This window comes from Cyprinodon tularosa, unplaced genomic scaffold (genome assembly GCF_016077235.1).
Source record: "Cyprinodon tularosa strain WSP-4 unplaced genomic scaffold, ASM1607723v1 ctg417, whole genome shotgun sequence".
Taxonomy (NCBI): Eukaryota; Metazoa; Chordata; class Actinopteri; order Cyprinodontiformes; family Cyprinodontidae; genus Cyprinodon; species Cyprinodon tularosa.
In genome coordinates this window covers 55,752-81,921 of record NW_024039138.1, presented here as the reverse complement: position 1 = coordinate 81,921, position 26,170 = coordinate 55,752, and the positions used below count along the sequence as shown (strand labels likewise).

The window sequence follows — 26,170 nt, the reverse complement described above, 5'->3', positions numbered from 1 at the left end:
TTTGACTGCTTTTCAAAGTTGTTGTCTGAACCTTTATATTTGTGTTTTGCTGTTTATTGTACAACTTATTGTTGCTTTTGATTTTGCACCCATCATATTTGCACACAATTTTAATTGTATCCCTCAGACTTATATTTATCCTTCTGGATATTGCCTTTAAAAAGTTTTTGTATGAACATTTAAAATAAAAAATAAATAATTATTGAATAACTGTGGAGTTGCTTTTTGGGAAGAGTGCAATCTCAGCTGGGTGGTGATGGTGGTGGGGAGGGAAGCTGCATTCTCCCCTTGGGCAGCAAAGATCCTAGAGCCAGGTCTGCCAGTACTTTAAATGAACATTTAGACAGAGCTACTTTTACTTATTGGAGTAATATTTGACCATAGAATCTGTACTTTTACTCAAGTAATGAAACTTTTTTCTACCATATATTTTAGATTAGGTACATTGAGTTTGCTACACTATTGCAACCTCAACAGCTTCATCAATAAGTAATAGCATTTAGATTTTTTATCTTTTGCGCAGAAAAGATTTATACATATATATTTGAAAAAAAAATCCCTTTCCGCTTATTTCTAGTGAAAATTTTGAGTGGCTACATGCTAGATGTGTTTAAACTTAATGTTATGTTTAGAAAAGGTTAAGGGATAAAAAGGTTCAACTTTTGTCCATCAGTCTAAGTGGACCATTATCAAGTTTTCTTGTGCTTTTTTAATGAAAAATATTAGTAAAACATGGTTTTAGTTACGCTGTGATTTAAAAAATCGTAGGTATTTATTAAAAAATAAATTAAGACAAATTGTTCAGAGAGAAAGAGAGCATCAACCTGCAGCTACTAGCACAACAAGCCTGGGAAAGTTTATCTGAAGATAACCAGTCACACTGGATCATTTTAAGAGTTTTACAATCCAAAACACTTGGTCCTTTCTCAGTCAGGTTAAGGTAGAGTTAGTAAAATCATAGTAAAATGTAAACCAGAGGTCCTTCCCCTGCTTCATACGCCTGATTTCAACAATAAATGATTAACTTTCACTGGGCTGTAATTGTCTGAATCGGTTGTAAAACATGCAGGGCAGTGTGTTTTAAGGACTAGATTTACAAAAAAAACATCTGTGATCTTTGTTTAAGAAACACTTAAGATGGAAACCTCTTTTCATAAAGATTGACTGGTTTTCATTCATTTGGAAACATCCCTAGGCTATTTTGTTATATTTTGTTTCTAAACGTAGGTTATGTATAAGCAAATGCCTTCCGTATTCATACACTACCGCTTCTTCTTTCTGTTATGACTTTAACCACACCATGATGCCAGATGCAGCTAATCTCTGTTTAATTTTCCTGATTTTCAAGTGTGGAGAATCTCCTCTGAAAGGTGAGAAATATATTTATGCTTTTTTAATACAGTAACTGTCATGCTCCTCACCGCCACTATAGCAGAATATGCATCACTATAGTCTACTATAGTGATGCATCCATCCTTTCATTATTACAATTTCTCCAGTCTTGGCAACAATTAATAAAATCTAAAAATTGAGTTATCAACAAATTAATATGATACCCTGAGGTGTGATTTTCCATCAGAAGCCTTGTTAACCATTAAGATAGCTGTAATGTTTGAAATAAAGCTGGCATAGTGCCAAGAATGCTGTCAGCTTTATGGGGGGAGTGTAGATTAAAATGTAACAGAAGTACATTTCTGAAACATCTCTAACATTTATTTTATTGCAGTTACTTTTTACATAGGAATATCAGGGCAGTTTTAGCTCTACAAACTTTGTTGTTCTGTCGATATTATCTATCTACCTACCAACTACCTATCCAACTACTGCAAACCTGAATCTACTTCTCCTTTCACAATTTGCAAAAAATATTAAACAGGAAGGCTCTGTTTGTAACATGACGATCTATGTGAAGTGCCAAGAGTGTGAATACAAAAGTAAAACAAAACCGTCTTGGTTACACTCTGAATAAATAACATTAAGCAGAAAGAATTTTCAGGGAAGTGGTTCATTACTGCAGAGTATTGTACAGTGAATTCAAATTGCAGTTTTTGGTGCTGCATGAATTGGTTTAAATGTTTCTAAAACTGGGCTGATTGATGGGGCAGTTTGTGGTGCTGTTGTCTTGGCAACAAGAAGGTTCTGGGTTCAATTCCTGGTCCAAGGTCTTTCTGCATATAAGTGCTGTATAAATTACGCCAAGCTTGGCGGTTTCTCAAACGTTGTAAAAATCCTCTCAAAGAACACAGAGAGGAAATGAAAATGGTACATTACATAAAGTAAACCAGACATATTTTCATTGTTTCCTGCAGGTGTAGCAGCTGTGGTGCAAACTCAGCAGACTGTAACAGCAACAGTGGGAGAAGATGCTCCTCTCAGCTGTCAGCTCCTGGAAACTAAAGATGTCCAGCAGGTCACCTGGCAGAAGGTCTTTGGGAGGAAAGAGAGGAATATCTGCTCCTACAGCGAGTATTTTGGTCAAACAGTGAATCCTGACTTTAAAGATAAAGTCCAGTTTACAGAAGCTGGACTGAAGAATTCCTCCATAGTTATCAGGAAGGTTACAGAGCAGGATGAAGGATGTTATCTCTGCTTGTTCAACATCTACCCTGATGGAGCTCTGATAGGGACAACCTGCCTGAAGGTTTATGGTAAGAACCAGACTGTATTCCAGGATTAACTTCTATAACTAGATGTTGATCATGATGTTTGTTCTCATCCCAGAGCTGCATGAACCTGTCCTTGATGTCAGCAGATCAAAGTCTCCTGCAGAGTCAGTTGTGTCCTGTTCAGCCACAGGTCGACCTGCTCCCACTGCTCCCACTGACTGTTCTACAGCAGAACCTCAGCTTCTCCCACTACAACAGCAGCAGTGTGACCCACAGCAACGGTACATTCACCGTCACCACCACAGCTCTGCTGTCAGCTTCCAGCAGCACACAGGTTGGATGTTTAGTGTCAGTGCTCTCTGCTGCTCCCAGAGAGAAGCTGATCACCGTTCCTGGAGTTAAAGAAACATCTGATGATGGTGAGAAGACTCCCTGCATTTCTTTACATTTTCTCACCTTATAATCATAAAGGTTTTTGGTGAACCAACTCAAACTAGTTCACAGTCGTGGAAGGAAAGTCAGACAAAAAATATGCAGAAAAAATATTGCTGAAAGAGATTCTGAACATGCTGGGTCTTTAGTCTACAGGTCATCTCCTCTTTATACAACAGTGCAGGAACATAGTGAAATACAAGATAATCCTATGAGGTTTTAGCTGCTACTATAGACTGAGGTCACAGTTCATAGAGGCTAATTGGTAATTGGTAATAACAAGAAACAGCCACTTGCCCTAATATATAAAGAAAAATAAACAAAAGGGCTCCAGTTCTAAGGGGTATGGAAGTGACAAAAAAATTGTAACTTGCCCTATAAAAGGTTTGAATTTTTGGAATGGCCTAGTCAAAGTACAAAGCAAAATTGTAACCATGAAATAAATTAAAACCAAATGTTTAGATGATTTGAATTCATACATATGACATCTTTAGATTTTTATTTGTGAGTTGGTTTGATATATAAATTCACCAAAAATGATGATAAAAGTTCTGATCAGTTTTTCAAAATGTGGAAGGAAAAAAATGACAACGCTGAGACTATTTAGTTCTGTTGGTTCATTATTTGACAGGTTTGGAAGAAGACTCTGGACCTGCTTATATGGTTATAGGTAAGTTAATGTTCAGGCTTGTAGCTTTTTATTTATTTACTCATATTTTTAACGCCTGTTGCTCTGTTTCCAAAGGATTGAGTGTAGCTACTGGAGTGTTGTTCTTTGGAGTTCTAGTGGTTTTATGTATCGTTTCCTGGCAAAGAAGGCATCAGAACAGGTATTGCTATTGGAAATATTCCCTGTTTTGTAAGTAACTAATTTGTCCCTATTCTTAAAATCCTGCATGTTTCACACAGGAAGGTTCCAATGGAGGAAAACCCTGAACAACAAACCAGCAACATTCAGTAAGTCTCTTGTTTGGCGATTTATCTATCACATTTATTTATATTTTTTACATCATTAAATTTTAAGCTTGCCTCTGATATTGTTGACAATATCAAATTGATGTGTGTTTATATAAGCACCATTTAAACATATTTGCTGCCTTCCCAATAACCAACTTAAAACATTACATTTTCTATTAAATATATTTGGTTCATTTAAAAACAAATGTCTCTAGTCTAAATTATAATCTTCTTTTTAATTAAGGGCTGAGGAACAGCTTGTACCACAAAGGAGCACTGAGGAGACATGTGTCCTAATCAACAGACAAAGCAGTAAATCACCAGTATCACCAACAGCCCCTGACATAGAAAGCTGTCTGCAAGGCAAGAAATCTTTGTAACACAAACTGGGCTTGTATGTCTCTAGAGTTTGATATATCTTAATGTATTTTCCTACTTTTTAAAAATAAAAATAGAGAAAGGAACACTTTGTGTCTTCATTGGTTTTCTCTCCATCTATATCTGTATAGATCTATACTGTTCTGTCTGTATAAATGTATGTCTGCATAATTCTACTATACTGATTTCAAAAGTAAAATACTGATAGTAAACTGGCTGCTGAGTCACCACAATAATATTTCATTTTTCTTAAACTCCTGCTTTATGTGGCTAAGAAAAAGATTACATTAAATTAATTATGTAATATTAAGATTTTATATTAGTTTCATCTTAGCTGGTCTTAAGATAAAGAATTTATTGATTTTTGTTTCTCAAGTGTGCTTGGTTTGTTGACGGTCCCTAACTGCACCACCGCGTGTGGGAGGAGGGAGCAGCTGAGAGATGCTGGCCGACATCGGAGTGCCTCAGTCGGATCAACCGTTTGGTAGATCCCGCTGACTCCACGGAGCTTGAATGGCCGCTTCCTCTAGATTCTGAAAAACTGCATTGTCGACATCTGTGTCCATGTGTGCCGCTAACTGAAACACACAGTCTGTCAGAGCATCCAAACGGAAAATAATAAAGTCAATACTTATAACATTAGCATTGTTTTCAAAAACAGTTGCTAATTGCCTCTGCTAACTCAGACAGCTTCATCGTTATGTTTGTTGTGACTGTGGCCGGTGGCTGCTAACCAACCAATGGGCAGAAGATGACCCTCTAAGACACCCCCCTCCTTGTTTGCATAATGAGGCAGAAATGCATACAGAAATGTAAATACGACAGGCAGAAATAAATAGGTAAATGGCCTGTACTTAGATGGTGCTTTTTGAAGTCAGGAGACTTGACCAAAGCGCTTTACACTACATTCATTCACCCATTCACGCACACACTGATGGTGGCAAGCTACATGGTAGCCACAGCTGCCCTGGGGCTCACTGACAGAAGCGAGGCTGCCGTACACCACCATCAGTAGACAATGCAGGTGAAGTGTCTTGCCCAGGGACACAGCAACACTGAAAGTCAGAGCCGGGGCTTGAACCGTCAAAAGAATTAACCAGACAAAAATATAACATGCACATAAAATAAATAATCAAAGAAATAAGTAATAAATAAAGTTGAAGATTGTAACGGACAATAAATAAATAAGGTAATTATTACAAAGGCGAAAAAACAAAGCAAATTAAAAGAGATATATACATTTATGTCTCACTGTATAATTTAATTTCTAGCTACATTTATTTGTTTATTGTATTTTGGGGGGGCAATGGTATGCTCATTTATTTTTGTAGAATTTATTTATTTCTGTATTTATTTTTAATTATGACAGGATTGGTCCTCCATAGTATTGACTAGGAAGAATCTTATTTAAGAGAACAAATGGAACAATAGACATGACAGCGCTTCTAATAAATGTCAAAACGGCCTGCCATACTTCTTGAAAACCAAGTCCAGTGGATATTTTTTGAATTTTTACGGAAGTTCAGTACCAAAGGATCACTTCTGAAAGGTGTGAATAATCACTGCTTATGCTTTTTTATGCAGGAACTTGCTCAGTTTTCTATTTGTGATTCATCCATCCAGGTTTTCTTTTCAAGTTTACTCAACAACAGTTTGTTGATCAAATCAAACCATATGCCCTAATCTCTAGACATTTTCTGTTTGAGCATCTGGACTCAACATGATTTCATTGTTTTATCAATTCAGAATAATAAAGAAAACCTGATGAAAATTGTAGCATTTGATCAAGTATGACCCTGTATTGGAGAGGTCTCCTTTTATTTTTTGAGCAAAAAGTGAAATACAGAAGCTGGTTCAGGTTGTGACATGAGAAAAAATGTGTAAGTGCAAACAGTGTGATTAAAAAAGGAAATAAGAAATAATGTGGAGTAAAAGAGATGTTTGGGAAGGTGATGTTTAACTCAGAGCTAGTGGATTGAATGAGGATTCCACATTAGAAACCAGTGTTGGGCACGTTACTTTGAAAAAGTAATTAGTTATAGTTACTAGTTACTTCTCCCAAAAGGTAACCGAGTTACTAACTGAGTTACTCCACAATAAAAGTAACTAGTTACTAGTAAAAGTAACTATTGCGTCAGGGGCGTCTCTAGGTTTAAGACACAAGGGTGGCTCAGCCCCTAGAAGATAATGCGCATGCGTAGCGCGCGCCGAATTTTTTCAGTGCACCTGCTAAGGCGTTGTCTAAGACAAGGGTGTAACTTTGTGTTGAAAGTTGGTGGGGACGGCTCATAAGGAAAGGGAGCTACCTGCGCGACGCCTTTTTTTTTTTTTGTTGGAAAGGATAAAGCCAAAAAAATGCGAATAACATTTATCAATTTAATGCTTACAGTTGAAAACATAACTGTTACAATATTCACTTATATATTTTGTGCAAAAAATATCACATAAATCTAAACAGACAGTACAAATCAAATAAATATATCAATTTTGTAGAACATTTATTGACAGTCAATTTTGGGTCACTTTTTAAAATTAATTTACTTTTAAACCAGGACTCGGACAAGATCTTATGGGACCTTAAGCAGAATATGATTAAGCAACTCCGTCTTTCTGTCAAGAACATCCACTAGCAGGGTATCCAGGGGGGGGATTTACCATTAGCCAATACTAGGCAGTTGCCCAGGGCCCCAAGTTCTGGGGGGCCCCATAAAACTCTGTTTCCATGTATGGTTAATACAACTAATCCTTATTTGTGCACATTAATTATGTTTTTGATAAAAATCCTTTGGCTAAAATGCCATCAGAACGCTGATAAATAGAGAGAAAAAAGGGACAAGAAGAGAGGGACAAAACCTAGAACAAATAATGGATGTCTATTCTATTAACATTTCTCTATCTGTAGAATGGGTCTGTTTTATGGGTTTTCTTCTCAGGGGGCCCCCTGCCTGTCTTTGCCTAGGGCCCCAAATTTCCTAAATCCGCCCCTGAGGGTATCAATACGGATTTGATAGAATCTGGGAGAGCGGACTATGTTCAACCATCCATTTTCTTTAACCTTATCCCTCAGTGGGATCAGGAGGTGCTGGTGCATATCTCTAGCCACGTTCTGGGTGAGAGGTGGGATCACCCTGGACAGGTCACCAGTCTGTCGCAGTATGTTCAACCAGCTTAAAAGTAATCGGTAATCAGATTTATTATTTGCACTTTTACTAAGTGAACTTTCTAACTCCCTTAAATCTGAAATTCCAATGCAAAAATTGTTTAAATCTTTTATCTTTGGACCCCCTGCAGAGTGACGTCACACCTGCAAGATGCTATCCTTACCTTCCTGCTAGATTGCAAAAAGCAGCTTGCTCATGAGTTGTCAACTTAACACGCTAAATCTTAAATGTACGTGTACATATAAAAGAAAAAGGGGCGCAGTGCTTTCTATGGCAACACTATCAAAGTCAGGAAAAAGTTTTAAGTAAAGCCGGGATTAAAACAGTAGCTACAAGAAGCTTCAAACAAAAGGTGTTCTTTATGTTCAACCTAAACACCAACTCCGATAGACCATCAGTAGAGCAGGTGTTTAAATTAATCAATCACTGCTGCGAAAGCTTATAGCAGTGAAAGCTAATATACCACAGCCATCACTTAATAAACGCAAAATAAACAACCCTCTAAAAACGGAAAACTGTAATGGACTGAAAGTCCTGTTTTTTATGTGGGAAATTATTTGCGTGTGTTTTAGTATAATTCTGATATATTGGCGCTGTTGTCTGTTTCTATGGCAACGATACTGAATGTAGTGTAGCTTAGAGACCTGCATGGGTCGAGTTTTACCAACCCGCACCCGCCCGAACCCGTTAGAATGACTACCGAACCCGACCCGTCACCCGCGGATATCTTCAATTCAAATGTTATGGGGAGAGGTTGGAGGGGGGTGATGGGGAGAAAGCGAGAGGCAACAGATTCTTTTTTCTGAGTTTTTTTGTCGGGGTTTGTGGACGGTGAGCAGCGGGGAGAACTTTTTTTATTTTCTTTCTGAGGAGCGGCATGAATGGGGTTTTAATCAGATATACACAGCACCGAAAGCAAAATACGTGTACAAAATATTGGTGGGGACATGTCCACACCAGTCCTTAAGGAAGTTACGCCTATGATTGTTCAGATTAACTTGTCTTCTTTATGGCTTTTATTCGGTGCTTTACTGCATTTGTTTTGGGAAAATATGAGGAAAAAATAAATACAGAAAAAAAATATATATTTTTTAAAATCGCAAAATAATTATAGGGTGGCTAATGCCAAAGAAAGGGTGGCTGAAGCCACCCTTAAATAGGTCTAACAACGCTTATGTATTGCGTTACTTTTGCGTTTCTCGCCCCCGTAACCCTCACCACCCAGCCCCCACCTTCTCGCCGTGTGTTTCCAAAGCCAGCTGAATAGAGCGGACGACAAAGACAAGAACCTGCAGAGAGTTTAGCATTTATTGCAACTCAACGTAAATGACATCAGGGGGGAACGCGATGTGAAGTTTTTTAACAGGGCATTCAGATCTGGTGAGTAGGCTATAACCTTTTAGGTGGTGGACCTTGCGGGTGGTGGTACTCCTGGTTTGGTGCACGATTTTTTTTTCTTGTTTTTTGCTGTGTTTCTTTTATAGGTCACTACCCTGATTTGCACTGCCATGCTCGAGTTTGCCATTAATGTTATTTTAATGTGAGTGTGGTTTTAAATTGTCTTGATTAGAATAATAAATTTGTGCAACAAAATTATTGAATTGAGTGAGATTGCCTCAAGCCTCATCTGTAGCGGGCCTGTGTGCCTTCCGTGCAACCTTGTATTAAATTAACTGTCTTAAAGTGAACCTACGCATTTGGATCACACTGGGTCTGCCAAAAGAAGAGGCGGAAAGAGAATGCAAGAAACGTGTATGGCAGGCCGTTTTGACATTTATTAGAAGCGCTGTCCTCTCTTTTGTTCCATTTGTTCTATAAAATAAGATTCTTCCTAGTCAAAACTATGGAGGACCAATCCTGCCATAATTAAAAATAAATACAGAAATAAATAAATGCTCCAAAAATAAACAAATAAATGTAGCTAGAAATTAAATTATACAGTGAGACATAAATGTATATATCTCTTTTAATTGATGCTGACATCAAGGATGGGTTCATGTAGCTCTGGGAGGAGAACAAACGTCACAATCAACATCTAGTTATAGAAGTTAATCCTGGAATACAGTCTGGTTCTCACCATAAACATTCAGGCAGGTTCTCACTTTCAGAGCTCCATCAGGGTAAATGCTAAACAAGCAGAGATAACATCCTTCATCCTCCTCCGTAACATTTTTGATAACTATGGATGAATTCTTCAGTCCAGCTTCAGTAAAGTGATCTTTATCTTTAAAGTGAGGATTCACTGTTTGACCAAAATACTCGCTGTAGGAGCAGATATTCCTCTCTTTGCTCCCAAAGACCTTCTGCCAGGTGACCTGCTGGACATCTTTAGTTTCCAGGAGCTGACAGCTGAGAGGAGCATCTTCTCCCACTGTTGCTGTTACAGTCTGCTGAGTTTGGACCACAGCTGCTGCACCTGCAGGAAACAATGAAAATATAACTGATTTACTCTATGTAATGTACCATTTTCATTTCCTCTCTGTGTTCTCTGAGAGGAATTTCACAACGTTTGAGAAACCGCCAAGCTTGCGTAATTTATACAGCACTTATATGCAAACTCCATGCAGAAAGACCTTGGACCAGGAATTGAACCCAGAACCTTCTTGCACAAACTGCCCCATTGTGCAGCCCAGTTTTAGAAACATTTAAACCAATTCATGCAGCACCAAAAACTGCAATTTGAATTCATTGTACAATACTCTGCAGTAACGGACCACTTCCCTGAACATTTTTTCAGCTTAATGTTATTTATTCAGTGTAACCAAGACGTTTTTGTTTTACTTTTGTATTCACACTCTTTGCACTTCACATAGATTGTCATGTTACAAACAGAACTTCCTGTTTAATATTTTTTGCAAAATGTGAAAGGAGAAGTAGATTCAGGTTTGCAGTAGTCTTATTCTCCTTTTTTTCTTGTATGAGGTAAATTCAACAGATAGATAATATCGACAGAACAACAAAGCTTGTAGAGCTAAAACTGCCCTGATATTCCTATGTAAAAAGTAGCTGCAATAAAATAAATGTTAGAGATGTTTTAGAAATGTACTTCTGTTACATTTTAATCTACACTCAACCATTAAAGCTGATAGCATTGTTGGCACTATGCCAGCTTTATTTCAAACATTACAGCTATCTTAATGGTTAACAAGGCTTCTGATGGAAATTCACACCTCAAGGTATCATATTAATTTGTTGATAATTCAATTTTTAGATTTTATTAATTGTTGCCAAGACTGGAGAAATTGCAATAATGAAAGGATGGATGCATCACTATAGTAGACTATAGTGATGCATAGTCTGCTATAGGGGGGGGTGGGGAGCATGACAGTTACTTCATTAAAAAAAGCATAAATATATTTCTCACCTTTCAGAGGAGATTCTCCAAACTTGAAAATCAGGAAAAGTAAACAGAGATTATCTGCATCTGGCATCATGGTGTGGTTAAAGTCATAACGGAAAGAAGAAGTGGTAGTGTAGGCATTTGCTTATACATAACCTACGTTTAGAAACAAAATACAACAAAATAGCCTAGGGATGTTTCCAAATGGTGGAGTGCAAAATCTAAATACTGCGGATAACCTTACAGCATAAAGCTGTGGAATCAAAAGCAAAACTCACCGAAATCTCACTAACATACATTCAATTACTATTTTTCATTCAGTCTGTGATTTTGTGCCATGTCCAGCAGATGGTGCCCTATGGTATCTGCCTGTGTTGTCTCTCTTTACTAGTTTTCTTGCTCCAATTTTCATGCTGCTCCTGTCTGAGCTCTAGAATGCTATGTCATCTTCAATTCATTCAGTTTATTTATATCACAATACGTGATCTTAACGCACTTTACAGTCCACCAGGTCATAAGTAAACCAGTTGATTGCATCGACTCACTGACTCGAAGGCAATCCCTCACACTAAGTATGCTTGTGTTAGGTTTTTGTTTTCTGTGATGTTTTTCTTTTAAGTATCCAGTTTTGCTTTTCTCCTTGTTTCCTAGTTTTTATGGTTTAATTCTTAGTTTATTGTGTTCTTTGGTTTTTTCTCAGTTACTGTCCTCGTCTTTGTTCTGTTATATTTTCTTCTTAGTGTTCAGTTTTACTTTGCTCGTTGTTTTCTAGTGTTAGTGATTTTATTTTTATTTTGCTGTTTTGTCTAGTTATTGTCAGTCTTCCAGGTTTTTCATTTGTTGCCCTCTGCTGCCCTCTTGTGTTCTCCTTTCTCCCTAGCTCGTGTTTTGTTTCTGCTCTGTCCTCACCTGTTCCCAATCTTCTCATTAGCCCTCTCTTTGTCTCTGTCTCCTTTAAAAGCCCTCTCTCTCTCAGTTCCTCTTTGCTGGGTCCTCGTCTAACCTCGTTTTACATGCTACAACTTCATCTTTCTGAGTCTTCCTCCTTGTGTTGTGATTCCCCTGATGTCTCCATGGTTTCTGGTTTGTTTTTACTTAATTTTCATATTTTACTTGTTAGTTTTTTGGACTTTGGTTTCTTTTTTTTTGGGATTTTGGATTCTTGGTTGCCTGTTCGTTTGGGCTTTGTTTTTCAGCTACTCATCATTAAATCTACTTACAATTCACTCCTGCCTTCCTGCCTCTGCTTTGGGTCAACAATCCACAAACAAATCCTGACAGTCACAGCCAGAGATACAGGACTACACTGAAAAACAGGCCAATCCCGAACATCGGTGCATAAACAAAGGTGCTGATGGCAGCAGCACAGCTGATATTTCTCTCCAGGATGGTGTCACTGCCAAAAAGGAACAGATGAGGCGAAGCCACAATGAGAAAAAGCAGAGAGAGCATAACGTTAGAGATTGAACTAAAAGATTCTGCAGAGTGGGAGAATAGAGACAGAATGATGAAATGGGGTCCCTATGTCCTCCAGAAGTCTAAGCCTATAGCAGCATAACTATAGAGATAGCTCAGGATAACCTGAGCCACTCTTAACTATAAGCTTTATCAAAAAGGAAAGTTTTAAGCCTAGCCTTGAAAGTAGACAGGATGTCTGCATCACGGACTAAAACGGGTAGTTGGTTCCACAGGAGAGGAGCCTGATAACTAAAAGATCTGCCTCCCATTCTACTATTAGACATTCTAGGAACCACTAGTAAACCTGCAGATTGAGAGCAAAGTGCTTTGTTAGGGAAATAAGGAACAATCATATCTCTGATATAAGATGGAGCTTGGCCATTTAAGACTTTATATGTGAGAAATGGAAATGCTTATTCAAAACTATAAAAATGTATTTATTTTTATTTGTTTTAGTTTGTTCGTTGTAAAGCCTGTCTTTCAGGATCAGTCTGTATTATGTTCCTTAAATCTGGCTCTCTCAGTTCCTTCAGTTAGATTTGACAGTTTAACGAACTCCCTCACTTCACTGTTTACCCAAAACTTAAAATCCACATTCATGTAACACAGACGTTCCAATGCTCCTGTCCTCCATATTTTATATCAGTTTCTTTCCATCACTCTAATCCTATTATCTCCTCCTGTATTTTATATCAAATGCTACAGATGCCCCTTTATCACCCATTAATTCAAGTCAACAGTTTCGCACCAAGGAAATCTAAAACATTTGAGGACAGAGTTGGAATCTCCTGCCCTGACATTTTAATATGACAACAATCCTAATAATTTAAATGTGTTTCTAACAGTGATGGGACTAACGGCGTTGAAAGTAACGGCGTTACTAACGCCGTTACCTTGTTTTAGTAACGAGTAATCTAACTAATCACTTTGACTGTAACTATAACGCAGTTACCATTGCAGACACCCCGTTACTGCGCGTTACTCAGGTCGCACAATGAACCTTTTTTCATAATAGGACTCGTGCGCAGCTGCGTGAAGCTGACACCCCACCCACGTCAAAAAACTCTGCAAATAGACTGAATGGTTAGTGCAACGTTAGTGCAGATTTGTGCAGAAAAAAATATTGTTTGTGCTACTTTTGTTTAAGAGATATTAAAGATTATTTTTTAGGTCATCCAGAGGTGCGCGCCTTGTCATGAGAGAGGGGAGGATGAGAATGGCTGATGTATAGTGAGATTCCGTCTGTCAGTTGGGTAGGTGGGTGTTTCCGCTGGCGGGTGTTAACGTACAGCACACACAGAGAGATGGAGAGTGAGGATGACTCCAGCAGCAAAACAGCGTTTTCCACATGGAAATACCGGTGTTACGTCGAGCTGCGTTTCCCCACCACATAACGGTTTCCTCTGCATCTCCGCACAGCGCAGGCGGCACGAGTCACCGCGCAAGCGACAGGAAACGCGCATGCTTGCTAAAGGCGCGCAACAGTCGCCCTGTGCTCGCGCCACAGGAGAACTATGGAGAGCGTGAACGATCAAATGAAAGGGAGAAATCTGGATGGATGGATGGATGGATGGATGGATGGATGGATGGATGGATGGATGGATGGATGGATGGATGGATGGATGGATGGATGGATGGATGGATGGATGGATGGATGGATGCTCTGACTTTTCAACCTACTGTATTTTTTATTTTAATCATTATTTGATGGCCTTTGTGGCAGGGATGGAGATCCATATTTTATGTCACACATAGAGTATACATCTAGATAGATAGATGGATAGATAGATGTTGCAGTATCTATAACAACCCAAACACACAGGATTTCAGAATTAGACATCCGCAGTTATTAATTTCATATAGGCCTACTATGCTATAACATGTGAAGGGAAGAATAAAAATGAAAAGCTCATCTTTCATAAACATAAAAGCTTTTGAATTTTAAGAATTTTAGTACGTTGGAATTAAGGCGGAGTGAACTCGGTCAGCTCCCGACGAGGAGATACACATTTTCGCAGGAATAACCTCCTTTGCAATCAGAATGTAAATACAGATATCTTAAATCACCATTCCGGATAGTCAAACTGTGGTTTTGTCTAGTCAAAATGTATTTAAGATATCTGGAATGTAATTATGAATGTTCAGACGAAACCGAATTTATGTTAATATGGCTTGCCATACTCGGCGTCCTTGGAAGACGCAGGACTCGAAAAGAGCCCGTCACGCCTTCATTTCGGCTGGAATCCGTTCACGTGACGTCTCACCAAAATAGGATCCACAAGTATGAGGTACTTGTGGATCCTATCTTACCTCATACCCACAAGTGTCTGGGTTCCAGCGCAGCAGTAAACATCAGGAAGGGGAGAAAAAATGACAGGAGGGTGATAAAAGAACCGCAAAATGCGCCCCGCTGTTATAATCAGCTGTTTTCTAATGAACACCATCATTCAGACAGGTGAGAGATGATTTGTTTTTCTTTATTAACTCTTCCTATTCCTTCCTCTATTTTTCAACATAAACATCTAGAAACAGCCGGTGGTTTCGTTTTGTTATTTATTTTTTTTTCGATTTTTATTTTTTTAAGCATTATGGGACCCCTGTTTTATTGGTACATTAATGTAGTGAAACTTGTGTACCAAAATTGAAACAATATTATCAGTCCTTTAATAAATGACCTTTAGTCATAATGTAGAACAAGCTTTCTGTTTAGAGCAGCTTCCTTCCTGGTATTTTGAAGGTCTGATCTAACTGGATCAGACAAGTTTGGTCACTGAAATTATAGCTGATGGTCACTAAAAATAATTTGTTACCCTGAAGCCACTTTTTAAATAACAGCAGGCAACAAATAAGAAAGTCTTCATTTTGGAAGACTCAATCTTTATCCAGGCTTTCCAGATGATGTGTAGAAATTTTTGCCTGAATATTTCCCCTTATTTGTCATGACTATGCCTTATTTAAGATTTTAATGAATTAATAATTAATTTTCTGTGTCGTTTGTGCGCAAGTAGGTGGCTCATTTCGGGGCATTGTTTCAGTCGTTTTTAATGGCTCAGGTTTTCAAAAGATCATTTCAAAACCGACCTCAGTAAAATCTTATTAATATTAATAATAATAAAAAAAAAAAACGAGTTTCAAAAGGGCATTTTCTTTGATAAAGGGCAAACTTCCTAGTGCTTTAGCACCACCTAGTGTCTATGTATGCACGCCCCTGCGCTTCAGGTAAAATCTCTTGTCTAAATTAGTGAAACTCAACTAAATTACCAGGGACAAAAAAGGAATGATAAATGGTTAATAAAGTATAATCAATAAAATCGCAGTTCAACATTGATTTCATATCTTGAAGAATATGGAATGAGGTCAAATTAGCTTTTAATTCATTTAGAGCAATTAATTTAAACCAATTTATAATGCAAATGAAAGAAGCAAATAAAATATTATTTGCTAAAATAACATTTTATATTATTTGCTTAGTCAAAAATTATGTAATTTCATTCGAGTTATACTTAACCTTCTGTAATTGAGCCAGTGACTAGCAGAGATTATGGGACTCATCTTAGGGGACTCTTGGTCATATTTTGTTAATAAAATGTGTTGAGCATGAGAAAAAGAGCAAACTTTAATTTTATATTAGTTTTTAAAGTCCTTATGAATTAAATTTTGATTTAGCTTTTTGAACAACTGCTGAAAGCATGTCTGCATGGCAAACAAAGCTTGTTGTTAGCTTGTTGTACACAACCGGAAACATTTTAATAACAAGGTTTATTGAAAACTCTAGGTTACAGTAGTTAACCATGAAATCATGGAAACTCTTGAGTTTTACATTTCATGAAAAGATAGTACTCAACCTCTCTCTGTTACCGTAGCAACATTCTCCTTAGAGCTGTGGTTCCCAACCCTGTACTTTAGGAACCTGTCCTGCATGTTTTAGATATGTGTCTGCTCTAAAATAACTGATTCAATTAGGGCTCCTCTTCTTCAACCGAGTGCTGTAGAACCATGTTAATCATCCACTATTTTCTGGTGTGATGCAACTAGTATTTACTGTGTTATTGAAAAATGAGAAGATATCCCATGAGATGATGCACAGGTCCTACTTGTTCAAAAACAATATTTTTATACTTCATCTTCATCTGCTGACAGGTATGCTTCTCCGCTGTGGGAATGAATCTAACTAGCATACACTGATACACTACCATTCATGCAGTATACTAGTTTTTCCCTGTCATGTTGTATTTGTTAAAACAGACTGTAGGCAGACATCGAAGAAATTCTTCCCATCTAAAATAAATAATCTGAATGTCTGTAAATTAATTTTAGATCTCCATATTCCTCTTGTGTGTCTGTACTATAACTTATGTGTAATCCGATTTGCAAATGTGTAATAAATCCACAAATACTCAGATCTACAACGTGTGTTTCTTTACAGATTTACAAATGTATTGATCAGTCTGTAAACACACAGAGACACTTAAGTCTGAAGTCTTTTTTCCCCTCAACACCCAGAAATACAGACCAATCATTGGTTTAAGTCAAGCGGTTTCTCGGTTGGCCTTCTATACACACATGATTTTTTACAAGGCAAGGCAAATTTATTTTTATAGCACAATTCAATACAAAGACAATGCAAAGTGTTTTACATGATTAAAATATAGGAGAATAAAACAGAATCAAAGCAAGTAGAAAAAAAATTTAAAATAGAACAAAAAAATAATAATAAAATAAAAAATTAAACTTCTGCTATGTGATATCTGTAAATGCTTAGAGAGGATTTGTTTGTGTAAAATCTGGATTTGTTGACCTGAGCGCAGGCTCACTTGCTCAAAGGCTTACTGTCTGCATCTTCCTTCCTTACTTTTTTTTCTGCTACGAGAGTCCGCGTGTCAAGGAAAGGTGGCTATGTGGGTGTAGGTGCAGCAAGTTATGAGGTGCCCCCAGGGACATAAATCAGAATTAACTTGCATATACACATATTAAATTACACTCTTCCATATAATATACTGAAAACCTCACACAAACACTAGTAAAAAGCTCTCACATAAACTAGTGAAAACATTTACCTCTTATATAATCTACTCAAAAGCTCTCATACAAAGTAGTGAGAACTGTTCATATAAACTGGTGAAAAGCTTTACCTTTCATACACACTACTAGAAAGCTTTCATATACACTATTAAAAAGCTCTCATATACATTACTAGAACGCTCTCATATACACTACTAGAACGCTCTCATATACACTATTAGAAAGCTCTCATATACACTACTAGAAAGCTCTCATATACACTGCTAGAACGCTCTCATATACACTATTAGAACGCTCTCATATACACTATTAGAACGCTCTCATATACACTATTAGAAAGCTCTCATATACACTATTAGAACGCTCTCATATACACTATTAGAAAGCTCTCATATACACTATTAGAACGCTCTCATATACACTATTAGAAAGCTCTCATATACACTATTAGAAAGCTCTCATATACACTATTAGAACGCTCTCATATACACTATTAGAAAGCTCTCATATACACTACTAGAAAGCTCTCATATACACTATTAGAAAGCTCTCATATACACTACTAGAACGCTCTCATATACACTATTAGAACGCTCTCATATACACTATTAGAAAGCTCTCATATACACTATTAGAACGCTCTCATATACCCAGCAAAATGTTAGTGTTAATTTTTGATTAAACATTAAAGTTATGCATTGAATAGTTTAGAGATTATTGCTAGAAATGAATCACCAGAAGGAAAAAAAAAAAAGCAATACTTGCCATATATACTTGATGCAAAGAGGATTATTTTCAAATTATTTCAGTTGTTCCTTTAACTCAGTTTATACATTTAGGTTCTTATTAGTTTTAACTTCATATAAAATGATAATGATTATTGGCTGGGGAGCTTTTTGAGGATCAACAATGTGTAATATATCTAAAAACCTTCTGGAGTGAACTTTGGTTGAAAGTAAACATGTTGCTTCATTCAGTATGTGTTTAAATCTAACTGAAAGGTATGAAAACCAGTTATTTGGACCAATCGGGCTTAGTGAAATGTTACATTGTCATCCATTTAAATTAATGTACACGTTTTTGAGGAACCAAAGCATTTTCTGTTTCCTTTTTTTTTTTTTTTTTTTTTCATTTTTAACAAATATGTAGTATTTAATACCAGGGGATGTCAAAGGAAAGCCAGTGAAGTTAAAACTATAAATTTGTACCACCATAAGATTATCATCCCTGGATGTGCAACACCTTCAGCCTTGGAGCAGATCAGCTACAGCAGCAGAGGATCCCACAGATTAACATTCCTGTCAGCTACTGAGAGCAAGAACCTCAGACTGTAGAACAACAGATGCTGTCTAATGAGGTGCTGCTAACAAATCAGCAGTGGGATGCTGTAATGTCAATATTTATCACAATCTATACACCTAGTTGACACCGTTGTAATAAAAAAATAAGAGGTTCTAACCTGATAATACTAAATTGCAGGGTGGCAAACATAGCTCTCATCCTTTATTTCAGTAAAACAGGAAAGGTTCTGAAATGTACAAAAATAAAAAATGCTTTCTTTTGCCTTCAATAATAAAGGACATTTATTCCATAACTTTTGATCCAGTTGAACTCTCTGAATTAGCAAAATTATTGTCTTCATCTAAGCCTTCAACTTGTATGTTAGATCCAGTTCCAACCAGGTTATTTAAGGAGGTATTCCCTTTGATCTCCTCCTCCATTTTAGATGTGATTAATCTATCTCTGTTACAGGGATATGTACCTAAAGCTTTTAAGATTGCTGTAATTAAACCTCTGCTTAAGAAACCGTCTCTTGACCCAGATGACTTGGTCAATTATAGACCTATATCCAATCTTCCTTTCTTATCCAAAATTCTTGAGAAAGTAGTTGCCAAACAAGTTTGCGATCACTTCCACCATAATGAACTTTTTGAAGAGTTTCAGTCTGGCTTTAGAGCTCATCATAGCACTGAAACAGCTCTGGTGAAAGTCACTAATGATATTCTCATGGCCTCAGATAATGGACTTGTATCTGTGCTCGTCCTGTTGGATCTTAGTGCTGCATTTGATACAGTTGACCATAATATTCTTTTAGAAAGACTTGAATATTTTGTTGGAATTAAAGGAACAGCACTAGACTGGTTTAAATCTTATCTATCTGATCGAATTCAGTTTGTTCATGTTAATGATAGATCTTCAACACGCTCAAAGGTTACCTGTGGAGTACCACAGGGATCAGTGCTAGGACCAATTCTCTTTACTTTATACATGCTCCCAATTGGTAGAATTATTAGACAGCATGGGATTAATTTCCACTGTTATGCTGATGATGCCCAGCTATATCTGTCTATAAATCCAGATGAAGCTAACCCATTACATAGATTACAGGCATGTCTTGAAGACATAAAAACCTGGATGACTCTTAACTTTCTGCTTCTGAATGCAGACAAAACAGAAGTTATAGTCTTTGGACCAGAGTCTCTGAAAAAGAAACTGATTAGCCAGTCACTTCATTTGGATGGGATTAAACTGATTTCAGATAATAAAGTAAAAAATCTTGGTGTTATTTTTGATCAGGACCTGTCATTTAAATCCCATATCAAAGAGGTTTCTAGAATTTCCTTCTTTCATCTGAGGAACATTGCAAAAATTAGAAATATCCTGTCCAGGGGTGATGCTGAGAAACTAGTCCATGCATTTGTTACTTCAAGGCTGGACTATTGTAATTCTTTACTATCAGGAAGTCCACAAACTGTAGTTAAAAGCCTTCAGCTGATCCAAAATGCTGCAGCCAGAGTTCTAATGAAAATGAAAAAGAGAGATCATATCTCTCCTATCCTGGCTTCTCTTCATTGGCTTCCTGTTAAATCAAGAATAGAATTTAAAATCCTCCTTCTCACATATAAAGCCTTAAATGGCCAAGCTCCATCTTATATCAGAGATCTGATTGTTCCTTATGTTCCTAACAGAGCACTTCGCTCTCAATCTGCAGGTTTACTAGTGGTTCCTAGAATTTCTAAAAGTAGAATGGGAGGCAGAACTTTTAGTTATCAGGCTCCTCTCCTGTGGAACCAACTACCAGTTTTAGTCCGTGAGGCAGACACCCTGTCTACTTTTAAGGCTAGGCTTAAAACTTTCATTTTTGATAAAGCTTATAGTTAGGGTGGCTCAGGTTATCCTGAGCTATCTCTATAGTTATGCTGCTATAGGCTTAGACTTTTGGAGGACATACGGGACCCCCATTTCATCATTCTGCTTCATTCTCTCTCTGTTCTCCTATTCTGCAGAATCTGTTAGTTCAATCTCTAACCTTCTGCTCTCTCTGCTTTTCCTCAGAGTAGCTTTGCCTCGTCTGTTCCTGTTTGGCTGTGACGTCATCCTGGAAAGAAACATCAGCTGTGCTGCTTCTATCAACACCCTTGTTAATAGATGTTGGAGATCGGCCTGTTTTCCAGTGTGGTCCTGTTTCTCTGACCGTGACTGAGTGGATGTGCTCTCTTCGTCCTCTGGCATGGGAGCTGCCTTGGAGCTCGTCTGCCTGGCTGTGTGTTTCCTGGACAGCTTTTTGTATCTCTGCTTCTGTCTCCTTGAACCCCAGTCGGCCTCGGCAGATGGCCGCTCACACTGAGCCTGGTTCTGCTGGAGGTTTCTTCCTGTTAAAAGGGAGTTTTTCCTCTCCACTGTCGCTACAAGCATGCTTAGTGTGGGGGATTGTATTTGAGTCAATGAGTCAATGCAATCAACTGGTTTTCCTTAGATAGAAAACTTTGTATCAATTTGACTGTATGATCTGGTTGAACTGTAAAGTGCCTTGAGATGACATGTGTTGTGAATTTGGCGCTATATAAATAAACTGAATTGAATTGAATTGAATTGAAATTGAATTAAATAAAAAAACAAAGTATTAGGTACAAAACAGGTCAGCCAAATAAGCACAGCCTATATTCCATGTTTTGGACACAGCTGGATTAATGGTTTCATTTATCACAGCAAGTGTTCCAGTCCCTGAAGCAGTAAAATAGCCCCAGACCATCACACTACTACCACCATGTTTTACTGTTGGTGTGATGTTCTTTTTCTTAAATGCAGTGTTTCTTTTACACCTTCCCAAAATAAATCCTTGTCTTGTTAGTCTACAGAATATTTTCCCAAAGGTCATGGGGATCTTTAAGATGTTCTGCAAAAAAGTTCCCTTTGATCAGTAATGATTTTATTCATTGAACGCTGCCATGCAGGCTATGTTAGCCCAGTCTCTGACTTTTAACTCTCTCCAGACTGATAGATCAGTTACTTTTTCTCTAATTTGTTCCCAAATTTATTGGCCAATTTCCATGATGTCTAGCTTTGAGGATAATTTGGTACTCTTCACTTTGTCAGCCAGGATCCATTTAGTTAGTTCTTTCATTGAGAACAGGTGTTGCAACATTCAGGGCTGGATATCAGGGGTTCTAAAGAGCCAGAAGTCTGAGAAGGCAGGCTGTTGGTAAATAAAGCAGGTTTTTTCTCTGTGGCATGAAAACAATATTCGCCTAGGAGGAGAGAAACAAAGAAAATGTAATAAGCATGTGGAAGAGAAGGAAATGAAGAACCAGTTACATGAACCAGGAGGAGACAATACCACTTGAAGACTAATTAAATGTAAGCTTTTTCAATCATATTTGCTTATTTCATTTGAAAGTCATCTGGGTTTTTCAAAAGTAATCCACTCAGAATTTGGATAGTGAATTATTTCAAATCCTAAAAACTGTCTCTTCAAAAAAAAAAAAAAATATGGCTCACACAATCCTGGTTCTGATCCAGATCAAACGATGGGTTTTTCAGAATTTGTAGTACAATTGGATAAAATGGATTTAAAAAAATTGGATTAAAATAAACCCATAAGAAACAATGATTCAATGTCAATTTTAGGCCTAAAATTGAATCAAATATTAAAATTTGATTAAAACACTTTAGTTCAATCATGCAGTGCAGCATATATTAAACTATATTTCTCTGTACATTTTTATTTTCATTTTTTTCAACAATCACACTAATGGGCCAAGTTAGCCTGTTCAGCTTTTGACCATAGGTCTACTGCTAAAGATGACACAGAAAGAGAAAATATTCCCCTATTTCAACCAGAGATCATTTTAAAACAAAGCTGAATAGAACAGATGCATAATACTGCCATCTACTGGTTGATGTGTAGCACAGCAATTGTCCTGTTGCAGATAATCTGGATTTGGTGATCTCCCAAAGTGGGAATCTTGATCCAATCTGACATTTCCTCCTAAACCAGCTCCAAACAGATGGATTACATGATCCTAGATCCCAAAGGAAAGGATGTGTAAATCCGCATCAATTTAATGAGATTAAACTGTCTCAAAAACCTGGCCAATGGCTTTAAAAATTAGGCAACTGTTGTGTGTTTATCTGCAGCTCTTTCGGACAGCTTTCAATCACAGCCTCCTGTGCTTCTTTATTTGCACATGCACAATTGACAGCGGCAGATTCCCACTTAAAACATGCACCAAATGACGTCACATTTACCATTCATGTGTATTGGGCAATTACTTCCAGATATCTAAAATAACGTCACGTCATTTGTACCAGTACGAATTACATTTCAGGTATTTGAAATGTTTATTTTAGATAGGTGGAATTTTATGTTAGATATCAGAAATGTTCATTTTGATTACGAAGAAATGCATTTGAGACATCTGGAATATGTATTCAGTCAAGCTAATAAATGTCAAAATGGCCTGCCATGCATGATTTTAGGCCCAAAATTCAATCAAATATTAAAATTTGATCTAAAACACTTTAGTTCAATCATGCAGTGCAGCATATATTAAACCATATTTCTCTGTACATTTTTATTTTCATTTTTTTCAACAATCACACTAATGGGCCAAGTTAGCCTGTTTAGCTTTTGACCATAGGTCTACTGCTAAAGATGACACAGAAAGAGAAAATATTCCCCTATTTCAGTCAGAGTTCATTTTAAAACAAAGCTGAATATAGAACAGATGCATAATACTGCCATCTACTGGTTGATGTGTAGCACAGCAGTTATCCTAATGCAGATAATCTGGATTTGGTGATCTCCCAAAGTGGGAATTTGGATCAGTTTGATCCAATCTGACATTTCCTTCTAAACCAGCTCCAAACAGAGATGGATTACATGATCCTGGATCCCAAAGGAAAGGATGTGTAAATCCGCATCAATTTCATGTGATTAAACTGTCTCAAAAACCTGGCCAATGGTTTTAAAAATTAGGCAGCTGTTGTGTGTTTATCTGCAGCTCTTTCGGGCACAGCTTTCAATAACAGCCTCCTGTGCTTCTTTATTTGCACATGCACAATTTACAGCGGCAGATTCCCACTTAAAACATGCACCAAATGACGTCACATTTACCATTCATGTGTATTGGGCAATTATTCAAGATTCAAGAGACTTTATTGTCATTCACATGACGTGTTACATGAGGTAGAACGAAATTGAGAGTCACGGCCCCAGTTACATCCGAATATAAAAAATAAAATATAAAAACTATTATATTTAAATTATAAAAAAAATTATATAAATAGAAAAAAATATTTACAGGTATATAAAAACAAGAAGTAGAGAATAAAATGTATATTAATAGGAATGTACAGGATGGATGAAGTTATGAGTAATGTAGCAGCGTGGGAAGATAAATTTAGCAGTGCAACATTTTAAAGTGTCCGAGTGTAAACTGCAAATACAGTGTCATTGGGGGGGTTAGGGGTTGAACTTCCAGATATCTAAAATAACGTCACGTCATTTGTACTAGTAAAAATTACATTTCAGATATTTGAAATGTTTATTTTAGATAGGAGGAATGTTATTTTAGATATCAGAAATGTTCATTTTGACTAAGAAGAAATGCATTTGAGACATCTGGAATATGTATTCAGTCAAGCTAATAAATGTCAAAATGGCCTGCCATAGTATCTGAGGGGCTCCGACAGAAATACAATTTGAAGGCAGGGTCGTAATCTTGATAAACTGACTGCACAGATGAAGTTTTCAGGTGGACTGCCACCCGAAAGTCTAAGGAATGAGTTGTCATCATAAAAGATGTTTATAAGCCGAAAATGAAAAAGCTGGGACTCTTTGTGTCCAATTTAGACAGGGGGGACAAAGGGGGGGGGGGGGGGGGGGGGGGGGCAGAGACAGACAGCCCGATAAATCTACAGCAAACACTATGGATGATGTAGTTCAAGCTTAGTGTCAAATCCTAATATTAAGAATTCCTATGTTGGATGTGTAGAGTTCATGGTTGATACCAATTCTGGCAATATGGGATGAAATAAAACGTCTGATGTAAGAACAATGATTGTTTATTAAGGATAGTAGCTACAACATAGAGAAATTGATAGTTAATATAAAACACAAATATATATTTAAGTGCGAAATTTCACACAGGAAACGTTTTATTTCATTTTTTTATTACAAGTATATTTTTAACAACCGTTTTCAATGGAATCAGAACATTTAGACTCAGTGAAACAACGAGAGATTTTTCTAAGGAACGTGTTGAAACGAACAAGGAGCTGTTTGCTTTCAGAGAAAGGAGTAGACACTGCTGTCAGCGACCTGCTTTCAAGCAAACGCTCCTGTTTTATTTTTGTTTTTTATCAGTATCACTGGCGATATTCTGCTATAACATGTGAAGGGAAAAAAAAAAAACAACAGAAAAGCTCATCTTTCATAAACAGAAAACCTTACTAATTTCACGTTCAGTACGTTGGAATTGAGGCGGACTGATCTCAGTCAGCTCTTCCTTCCCCGACGAGGAGATTTTCGCAGGGATACCTGAGCGAGAAAGCTGTTTAACGTAACGTTTTGCATTTAAATCAACAAAAAATGTATATCCTTACTTTTCCGCTCAGTTCTGTCTTGGATGTGAATAAACCTAGTTTTAAGTGTAAGAAAACGTCAAGGCATAAAACTATTCCATCTTTTTGTCAGTGGAGTAGAGAAACAAATGATGCCACAAGTTTTTTTTTTGTTTTTTAGCAAAACATGGTCCGTGTAAAAAGCGCCGGAAGGAAAATGAGGCTAGACAAACCGTTCAGAGAAAAACAAGGCATGGAGACATAGTAAAATAGTAAACTCTACAATCAACCCTGCATGTTTTAGATATGTCCTGTACTTTGATTTCTAATATAAATGATTAACTTTTATACACTGCAAGTATAGTATATGGGCTATTTTTTATTGTTTTATTTCGAAACGTATGCCTCTATTGGTTATTCATCAGGTTTCTTTCTTTGTCTCCACCCCATTCTTCAGTAATGACTTCAACTCGCCACGATGCCACATGGAGCAACTTTGTGTAATTTTCTTAATTTTAAACTGTGGAGCATCACATCTGAAAGGTGAGAATAATCACTGTTTATGCTTTTTTTATACAGGAAGTTGGATGTTTTATCCCTCCAATGCTCAGTCTTCTATTTATGATTTATCATTTCATTATTATTTTTTTCTGTCTAGTCCAATCTGATTTAAGAAAATTAATCAAAATCTTTGTTTACATACAATAAGATATTCTGAGGTGTGAATATCTAGCAGAATCTTTGTTGAATAATAAAACCGTCTGTTCAGTCTAGACAAAGCTGGCACAGTGCCAACCATGCTCTCAGTTTTACTATGAACTCTTCCCATTCAGAAATGTACTTAAGTTACTTAAATAGATGCTCCTCTTATGGTAGTTTTATTGCATCTACTGGAATCATATTTGAATATCAGTGCAGTTTTAGTTCCATGAGCTGAATTGTTCTGTTGATGTTTTCTATCAGTTAGATCT

General features: G+C 37.1%; 1 pseudogene; it reads left to right on the top strand.

The window, feature by feature from the left end:
- The first annotated feature begins 1,272 nt into the window (after nucleotides 1–1,272).
- LOC119792295 overlaps nucleotides 1,273–26,170 on the top strand; it is a 33,945-nt pseudogene continuing 9,047 nt past the window's right edge.